Genomic DNA, 10,844 nt, shown 5'->3' on the forward strand with positions numbered 1-10,844 from the left:
ACCTTTAATACACCTGAAGACAGCAACATGACCTTTAATACACCTGAAGACAACATGACCTTTAATACACCTGAAGACAACAACAACATGACCTTTAATACACCTGAAGACAGCAACATGACCTTTAATACACCTGAAGACAACATGACCTTTAATACACCTGAAGACAACAACAACATGACCTTTAATACACCTGAAGACAACAACATGACCTTTAATACACCTGAAGACAACAACATGACCTTTAATACACCTGAAGACAACAACATGACCTTTAATACACCTGAAGACAACATGACCTTTAATACACCTGAAGACAACAACAACATGACCTTTAATGCACCTGAAGACAACAACAACATGACCTTTAATATACCTGAAGACAACATGACCTTTAATACACCTGAAGACAACATGACCTTTAATACACCTGAAGACAGCAACATGACCTTTAATACACCTGAAGACAACATGACCTTTAATACACCTGAAGACAACAACAACATGACCTTTAATACACCTGAAGACAGCAACATGACCTTTAATACACCTGAAGACAACATGACCTTTAATACACCTGAAGACAACAACAACATGACCTTTAATACACCTGAAGACAACAACATGACCTTTAATACACCTGAAGACAACAACAACATGACCTTTAATACACCTGAAGACAACAACATGACCTTTAATACACCTGAAGACAACAACATGACCTTTAATACACCTGAAGACAACATGACCTTTAATACACCTGAAGACAACAACAACATGACCTTTAATACACCTGAAGACAACAACAACATGACCTTTAATACACCTGAAGGCAACATGACCTTTAATACACCTGAAGACAACAACATGACCTTTAATACACCTGAAGACAACAACATGACCTTTAATATACCTGAAGACAACAACATGACCTTTAATACACCTGAAGACAACAACAACATGACCTTTAATACACCTGAAGACAACAACATGACCTTTAATACACCTGAAGACAACATGACCTTTAATACACCTGAAAACAACAACAACATGACCTTTAATACACCTGAAAACAACATGACCTTTAATACACCTGAAGACAACATGACCTTTAATACACCTGAAGACAACATGACCTTTAATACACCTGAAGACAACAACAACATGACCTTTAATACACCTGAAGACAACAACATGACCTTTAATACACCTGAAGACACCAACAACATGACCTTTAATACACCTGAAGACAACATGACCTTTAATACACCTGAAGACAACAACATGACCTTTAATACACCTGAAGACAACAACAACATGACCTTTAATACACCTGAAGACAACATGACCTTTAATACACCTGAAGACAACAACATGACCTTTAATACACCTGAAGACAACAACATGACCTTTAATACATCTGAAGACAACATGACCTTTAATACACCTGAAGACAACAACATGACCTTTAATACACCTGAAGACAACATGACCTTTAATACACCTGAAGACATCAACAACATGACCTTTAATACACCTGAAGACAACAACATGACCTTTAATACACCTGAAGACAACAACAACATGACCTTTAATACACCTGAAGACAACAACATGACCTTTAATACACCTGAAGACAACAACATGACCTTTAATACACCTGAAGACAACAACAACATGACCTTTAATATACCTGAAGACAACATGACCTTTAATACACCTGAAGACAACATGACCTTTAATACACCTGAAGACAACAACAACATGACCTTTAATACACCTGAAGACAACAACAACATGACCTTTAATACACCTGAAGACAACATGACCTTTAATACACCTGAAGACAACAACATGACCTTTAATACACCTGAAGACAACAACAACATGACCTTTAATACACCTGAAGACAACAACATGACCTTTAATACACCTGAAGACAACAACAACATGACCTTTAATACACCTGAAGACAACAACATGACCTTTAATACACCTGAAGACAACAACATGACCTTTAATACACCTGAAGACAACATGACCTTTAATACACCTGAAGACAACAACAACATGACCTTTAATACACCTGAAGACAACAACAACATGACCTTTAATACACCTGAAGGCAACATGACCTTTAATACACCTGAAGACAACAACATGACCTTTAATACACCTGAAGACAACAACATGACCTTTAATATACCTGAAGACAACAACATGACCTTTAATACACCTGAAGACAACAACAACATGACCTTTAATACACCTGAAGACAACAACATGACCTTTAATACACCTGAAGACAACATGACCTTTAATACACCTGAAAACAACAACAACATGACCTTTAATACACCTGAAAACAACATGACCTTTAATACACCTGAAGACAACATGACCTTTAATACACCTGAAGACAACATGACCTTTAATACACCTGAAGACAACAACAACATGACCTTTAATACACCTGAAGACAACAACATGACCTTTAATACACCTGAAGACACCAACAACATGACCTTTAATACACCTGAAGACAACATGACCTTTAATACACCTGAAGACAACAACATGACCTTTAATACACCTGAAGACAACAACAACATGACCTTTAATACACCTGAAGACAACATGACCTTTAATACACCTGAAGACAACAACATGACCTTTAATACACCTGAAGACAACAACATGACCTTTAATACATCTGAAGACAACATGACCTTTAATACACCTGAAGACAACAACATGACCTTTAATACACCTGAAGACAACATGACCTTTAATACACCTGAAGACATCAACAACATGACCTTTAATATACCTGAAGACAACAACAACATGACCTTTAATACACCTGAAGACAACAACATGACCTTTAATACACCTGAAGACAGCAACATGACCTTTAATACACCTGAAGACAACATGACCTTTAATACACCTGAAGACAACAACAACATGACCTTTAATACACCTGAAGACAACATGACCTTTAATACACCTGAAGACAACATGACCTTTAATACACCTGAAGACAACAACAACATGACCTTTAATACACCTGAAGACAACATGACCTTTAATACACCTGAAGACAACATGACCTTTAATACACCTGAAGACAACAACATGACCTTTAATACACCTGAAGACAACAACAACATGACCTTTAATACACCTGAAGACAACAACATGACCTTTAATACACCTGAAGACAACAACATGACCTTTAATACACCTGAAGACAACATGACCTTTAATACACCTGAAGACAACAACAACATGACCTTTAATACACCTGAAGACAACAACAACATGACCTTTAATACACCTGAAGGCAACATGACCTTTAATACACCTGAAGACAACAACATGACCTTTAATACACCTGAAGACAACAACAACATGACCTTTAATATACCTGAAGACAACAACATGACCTTTAATACACCTGAAGACAACAACAACATGACCTTTAATACACCTGAAGACAACAACATGACCTTTAATACACCTGAAGACAACATGACCTTTAATACACCTGAAAACAACAACAACATGACCTTTAATACACCTGAAAACAACATGACCTTTAATACACCTGAAGACAACATGACCTTTAATACACCTGAAGACAACATGACCTTTAATACACCTGAAGACAACAACAACATGACCTTTAATACACCTGAAGACAACAACATGACCTTTAATACACCTGAAGACACCAACAACATGACCTTTAATACACCTGAAGACAACATGACCTTTAATACACCTGAAGACAACAACATGACCTTTAATACACCTGAAGACAACAACAACATGACCTTTAATACACCTGAAGACAACATGACCTTTAATACACCTGAAGACAACAACATGACCTTTAATACACCTGAAGACAACAACATGACCTTTAATACACCTGAAGACAACATGACCTTTAATACACCTGAAGACAACAACATGACCTTTAATACACCTGAAGACAACATGACCTTTAATACACCTGAAGACATCAACAACATGACCTTTAATATACCTGAAGACAACAACAACATGACCTTTAATACACCTGAAGACAACAACATGACCTTTAATACACCTGAAGACAGCAACATGACCTTTAATACACCTGAAGACAACATGACCTTTAATACACCTGAAGACAACAACAACATGACCTTTAATACACCTGAAGACAACATGACCTTTAATACACCTGAAGACCACAACATGACCTTTAATACACCTGAAGACAACAACATGACCTTTAATACACCTGAAGACAACAACAACATGACCTTTAATACACCTGAAGACAACAACATGACCTTTAATACACCTGAAGACAACATGACCTTTAATACACCTGAAGACAACAACATGACCTTTAATACACCTGAAGACAACAACATGACCTTTAATACACCTGAAGACAACAACAACATGACCTTTAATACACCTGAAGACAACAACATGACCTTTAATACACCTGAAGACAACATGACCTTTAATACACCTGAAGACAACAACATGACCTTTAATACACCTGAAGACAACATGACCTTTAATACACCTGAAGACAACAACAACATGACCTTTAATACACCTGAAGACAACATGACCTTTAATACACCTGAAGACCACAACATGACCTTTAATACACCTGAAGACAACAACATGACCTTTAATACACCTGAAGACAACAACAACATGACCTTTAATACACCTGAAGACAACAACATGACCTTTAATACACCTGAAGACAACATGACCTTTAATACACCTGAAGACAACAACAACATGACCTTTAATACACCTGAAGACAACAACAACATGACCTTTAATATACCTGAAGACAACATGACCTTTAATACACCTGAAGACAACATGACCTTTAATACACCTGAAGACAACAACAACATGACCTTTAATACACCTGAAGACAACAACAACATGACCTTTAATACACCTGAAGACAACATGACCTTTAATACACCTGAAGACAACAACATGACCTTTAATACACCTGAAGACAACAACAACATGACCTTTAATACACCTGAAGACAACAACATGACCTTTAATACACCTGAAGACAACAACAACATGACCTTTAATACACCTGAAGACAACAACATGACCTTTAATACACCTGAAGACAACAACATGACCTTTAATACACCTGAAGACAACATGACCTTTAATACACCTGAAGACAACAACAACATGACCTTTAATACACCTGAAGACAACAACAACATGACCTTTAATACACCTGAAGACAACATGACCTTTAATACACCTGAAGACAACAACATGACCTTTAATACACCTGAAGACAACAACAACATGACCTTTAATATACCTGAAGACAACAACATGACCTTTAATACACCTGAAGACAACAACAACATGACCTTTAATACACCTGAAGACAACAACATGACCTTTAATACACCTGAAGACAACATGACCTTTAATACACCTGAAAACAACAACAACATGACCTTTAATACACCTGAAAACAACATGACCTTTAATACACCTGAAGACAACATGACCTTTAATACACCTGAAGACAACATGACCTTTAATACACCTGAAGACAACAACAACATGACCTTTAATACACCTGAAGACAACAACATGACCTTTAATACACCTGAAGACACCAACAACATGACCTTTAATACACCTGAAGACAACAACATGACCTTTAATACACCTGAAGACAACAACAACATGACCTTTAATACACCTGAAGACACCAACAACATGACCTTTAATACACCTGAAGACAACATGACCTTTAATACACCTGAAGACAACAACATGACCTTTAATACACCTGAATACACCTGAAGACAACAACATGACCTTTAATACACCTGAAGACAACAACAACATGACCTTTAATACACCTGAAGACAACAACAACATGACCTTTAATACACCTGAAGACAACATGACCTTTAATACACCTGAAGACAACAACAACATGACCTTTAAACACCTGAAGACAACAACATGACCTTTAATACACCTGAAGACACCAACAACATGACCTTTAATACACCTGAAGACAACATGACCTTTAATACACCTGAAGACAACAACATGACCTTTCATACACCTGAATACACCTGAAGACAACAACATGACCTTTAATACACCTGAAAACAACAACAACATGACCTTTAATACACCTGAAAACAACATGACCTTTAATACACCTGAAGACAACATGACCTTTAATACACCTGAAGACAACATGACCTTTAATACACCTGAAGACAACAACAACATGACCTTTAATATACCTGAAGACAACAACAACATGACCTTTAATACACCTGAAGACAACATGACCTTTAATACACCTGAAGACAACAGCATGACCTTTAATACACCTGAAGACAACAACATGACCTTTAATACACCTGAAGACAACAACATGACCTTTAATACACCTGAAGACAACATGACCTTTAATACACCTGAAGACAACAACATGACCTTTAATACACCTGAAGACAACATGACCTTTAATACACCTGAAGACATCAACAACATGACCTTTAATATACCTGAAGACAACAACAACATGACCTTTAATACACCTGAAGACAACAACATGACCTTTAATACACCTGAAGACAGCAACATGACCTTTAATACACCTGAAGACAACATGACCTTTAATACACCTGAAGACAACAACAACATGACCTTTAATACACCTGAAGACAACAACATGACCTTTAATACACCTGAAGACAACAACATGACCTTTAATACACCTGAAGACAACAACATGACCTTTAATACACCTGAAGACAACATGACCTTTAATACACCTGAAGACAACAACAACATGACCTTTAATACACCTGAAGACAACAACAACATGACCTTTAATATACCTGAAGACAACATGACCTTTAATACACCTGAAGACAACATGACCTTTAATACACCTGAAGACAGCAACATGACCTTTAATACACCTGAAGACAACATGACCTTTAATACACCTGAAGACAACAACAACATGACCTTTAATACACCTGAAGACAGCAACATGACCTTTAATACACCTGAAGACAACATGACCTTTAATACACCTGAAGACAACAACAACATGACCTTTAATACACCTGAAGACAACAACATGACCTTTAATACACCTGAAGACAACAACATGACCTTTAATACACCTGAAGACAACAACATGACCTTTAATACACCTGAAGACAACATGACCTTTAATACACCTGAAGACAACAACAACATGACCTTTAATACACCTGAAGACAACAACAACATGACCTTTAATATACCTGAAGACAACATGACCTTTAATACACCTGAAGACAACATGACCTTTAATACACCTGAAGACAGCAACATGACCTTTAATACACCTGAAGACAACATGACCTTTAATACACCTGAAGACAACAACAACATGACCTTTAATACACCTGAAGACAGCAACATGACCTTTAATACACCTGAAGACAACATGACCTTTAATACACCTGAAGACAACAACAACATGACCTTTAATACACCTGAAGACAACAACATGACCTTTAATACACCTGAAGACAACAACAACATGACCTTTAATACACCTGAAGACAACAACATGACCTTTAATACACCTGAAGACAACAACATGACCTTTAATACACCTGAAGACAACATGACCTTTAATACACCTGAAGACAACAACAACATGACCTTTAATACACCTGAAGACAACAACAACATGACCTTTAATACACCTGAAGGCAACATGACCTTTAATACACCTGAAGACAACAACATGACCTTTAATACACCTGAAGACAACAACATGACCTTTAATATACCTGAAGACAACAACATGACCTTTAATACACCTGAAGACAACAACAACATGACCTTTAATACACCTGAAGACAACAACATGACCTTTAATACACCTGAAGACAACATGACCTTTAATACACCTGAAAACAACAACAACATGACCTTTAATACACCTGAAAACAACATGACCTTTAATACACCTGAAGACAACATGACCTTTAATACACCTGAAGACAACATGACCTTTAATACACCTGAAGACAACAACAACATGACCTTTAATACACCTGAAGACAACAACATGACCTTTAATACACCTGAAGACACCAACAACATGACCTTTAATACACCTGAAGACAACATGACCTTTAATACACCTGAAGACAACAACATGACCTTTAATACACCTGAAGACAACAACAACATGACCTTTAATACACCTGAAGACAACATGACCTTTAATACACCTGAAGACATCAACAACATGACCTTTAATACACCTGAAGACAACAACATGACCTTTAATACACCTGAAGACAGCAACATGACCTTTAATACACCTGAAGACAACATGACCTTTAATACACCTGAAGACAACAACAACATGACCTTTAATACACCTGAAGACAACATGACCTTTAATACACCTGAAGACAACATGACCTTTAATACACCTGAAGACAACAACAACATGACCTTTAATACACCTGAAGACAACATGACCTTTAATACACCTGAAGACAACATGACCTTTAATACACCTGAAGACAACAACATGACCTTTAATACACCTGAAGACAACAACAACATGACCTTTAATACACCTGAAGACAACAACATGACCTTTAATACACCTGAAGACAACAACATGACCTTTAATACACCTGAAGACAACATGACCTTTAATACACCTGAAGACAACAACAACATGACCTTTAATACACCTGAAGACAACAACAACATGACCTTTAATACACCTGAAGGCAACATGACCTTTAATACACCTGAAGACAACAACATGACCTTTAATACACCTGAAGACAACAACAACATGACCTTTAATATACCTGAAGACAACAACATGACCTTTAATACACCTGAAGACAACAACAACATGACCTTTAATACACCTGAAGACAACAACATGACCTTTAATACACCTGAAGACAACATGACCTTTAATACACCTGAAAACAACAATAACATGACCTTTAATACACCTGAAAACAACATGACCTTTAATACACCTGAAGACAACATGACCTTTAATACACCTGAAGACAACATGACCTTTAATACACCTGAAGACAACAACAACATGACCTTTAATACACCTGAAGACAACAACATGACCTTTAATACACCTGAAGACACCAACAACATGACCTTTAATACACCTGAAGACAACATGACCTTTAATACACCTGAAGACAACAACATGACCTTTAATACACCTGAAGACAACAACAACATGACCTTTAATACACCTGAAGACAACATGACCTTTAATACACCTGAAGACAACAACATGACCTTTAATACACCTGAAGACAACAACATGACCTTTAATACACCTGAAGACAACATGACCTTTAATACACCTGAAGACAACAACATGACCTTTAATACACCTGAAGACAACATGACCTTTAATACACCTGAAGACATCAACAACATGACCTTTAATATACCTGAAGACAACAACAACATGACCTTTAATACACCTGAAGACAACAACATGACCTTTAATACACCTGAAGACAGCAACATGACCTTTAATACACCTGAAGACAACATGACCTTTAATACACCTGAAGACAACAACAACATGACCTTTAATACACCTGAAGACAACATGACCTTTAATACACCTGAAGACCACAACATGACCTTTAATACACCTGAAGACAACAACATGACCTTTAATACACCTGAAGACAACAACAACATGACCTTTAATACACCTGAAGACAACAACATGACCTTTAATACACCTGAAGACAACATGACCTTTAATACACCTGAAGACAACAACATGACCTTTAATACACCTGAAGACAACAACATGACCTTTAATACACCTGAAGACAACAACAACATGACCTTTAATACACCTGAAGACAACAACATGACCTTTAATACACCTGAAGACAACATGACCTTTAATACACCTGAAGACAACAACATGACCTTTAATACACCTGAAGACAACATGACCTTTAATACACCTGAAGACAACAACAACATGACCTTTAATACACCTGAAGACAACATGACCTTTAATACACCTGAAGACCACAACATGACCTTTAATACACCTGAAGACAACAACATGACCTTTAATACACCTGAAGACAACAACAACATGACCTTTAATACACCTGAAGACAACAACATGACCTTTAATACACCTGAAGACAACATGACCTTTAATACACCTGAAGACAACAACAACATGACCTTTAATACACCTGAAGACAACAACAACATGACCTTTAATATACCTGAAGACAACATGACCTTTAATACACCTGAAGACAACATGACCTTTAATACACCTGAAGACAACAACAACATGACCTTTAATACACCTGAAGACAACAACAACATGACCTTTAATACACCTGAAGACAACATGACCTTTAATACACCTGAAGACAACAACATGACCTTTAATACACCTGAAGACAACAACAACATGACCTTTAATACACCTGAAGACAACAACATGACCTTTAATACACCTGAAGACAACAACATGACCTTTAATACACCTGAAGACAACATGACCTTTAATACACCTGAAGACAACAACAACATGACCTTTAATACACCTGAAGACAACAACAACATGACCTTTAATACACCTGAAGACAACATGACCTTTAATACACCTGAAGACAACAACATGACCTTTAATACACCTGAAGACAACAACAACATGACCTTTAATATACCTGAAGACAACA

The sequence above is a fragment of the Symphodus melops genome, assembly GCF_947650265.1.
Source record: "Symphodus melops genome assembly, chromosome: 6".
Lineage (NCBI taxonomy): Eukaryota > Metazoa > Chordata > Actinopteri > Labriformes > Labridae > Symphodus > Symphodus melops.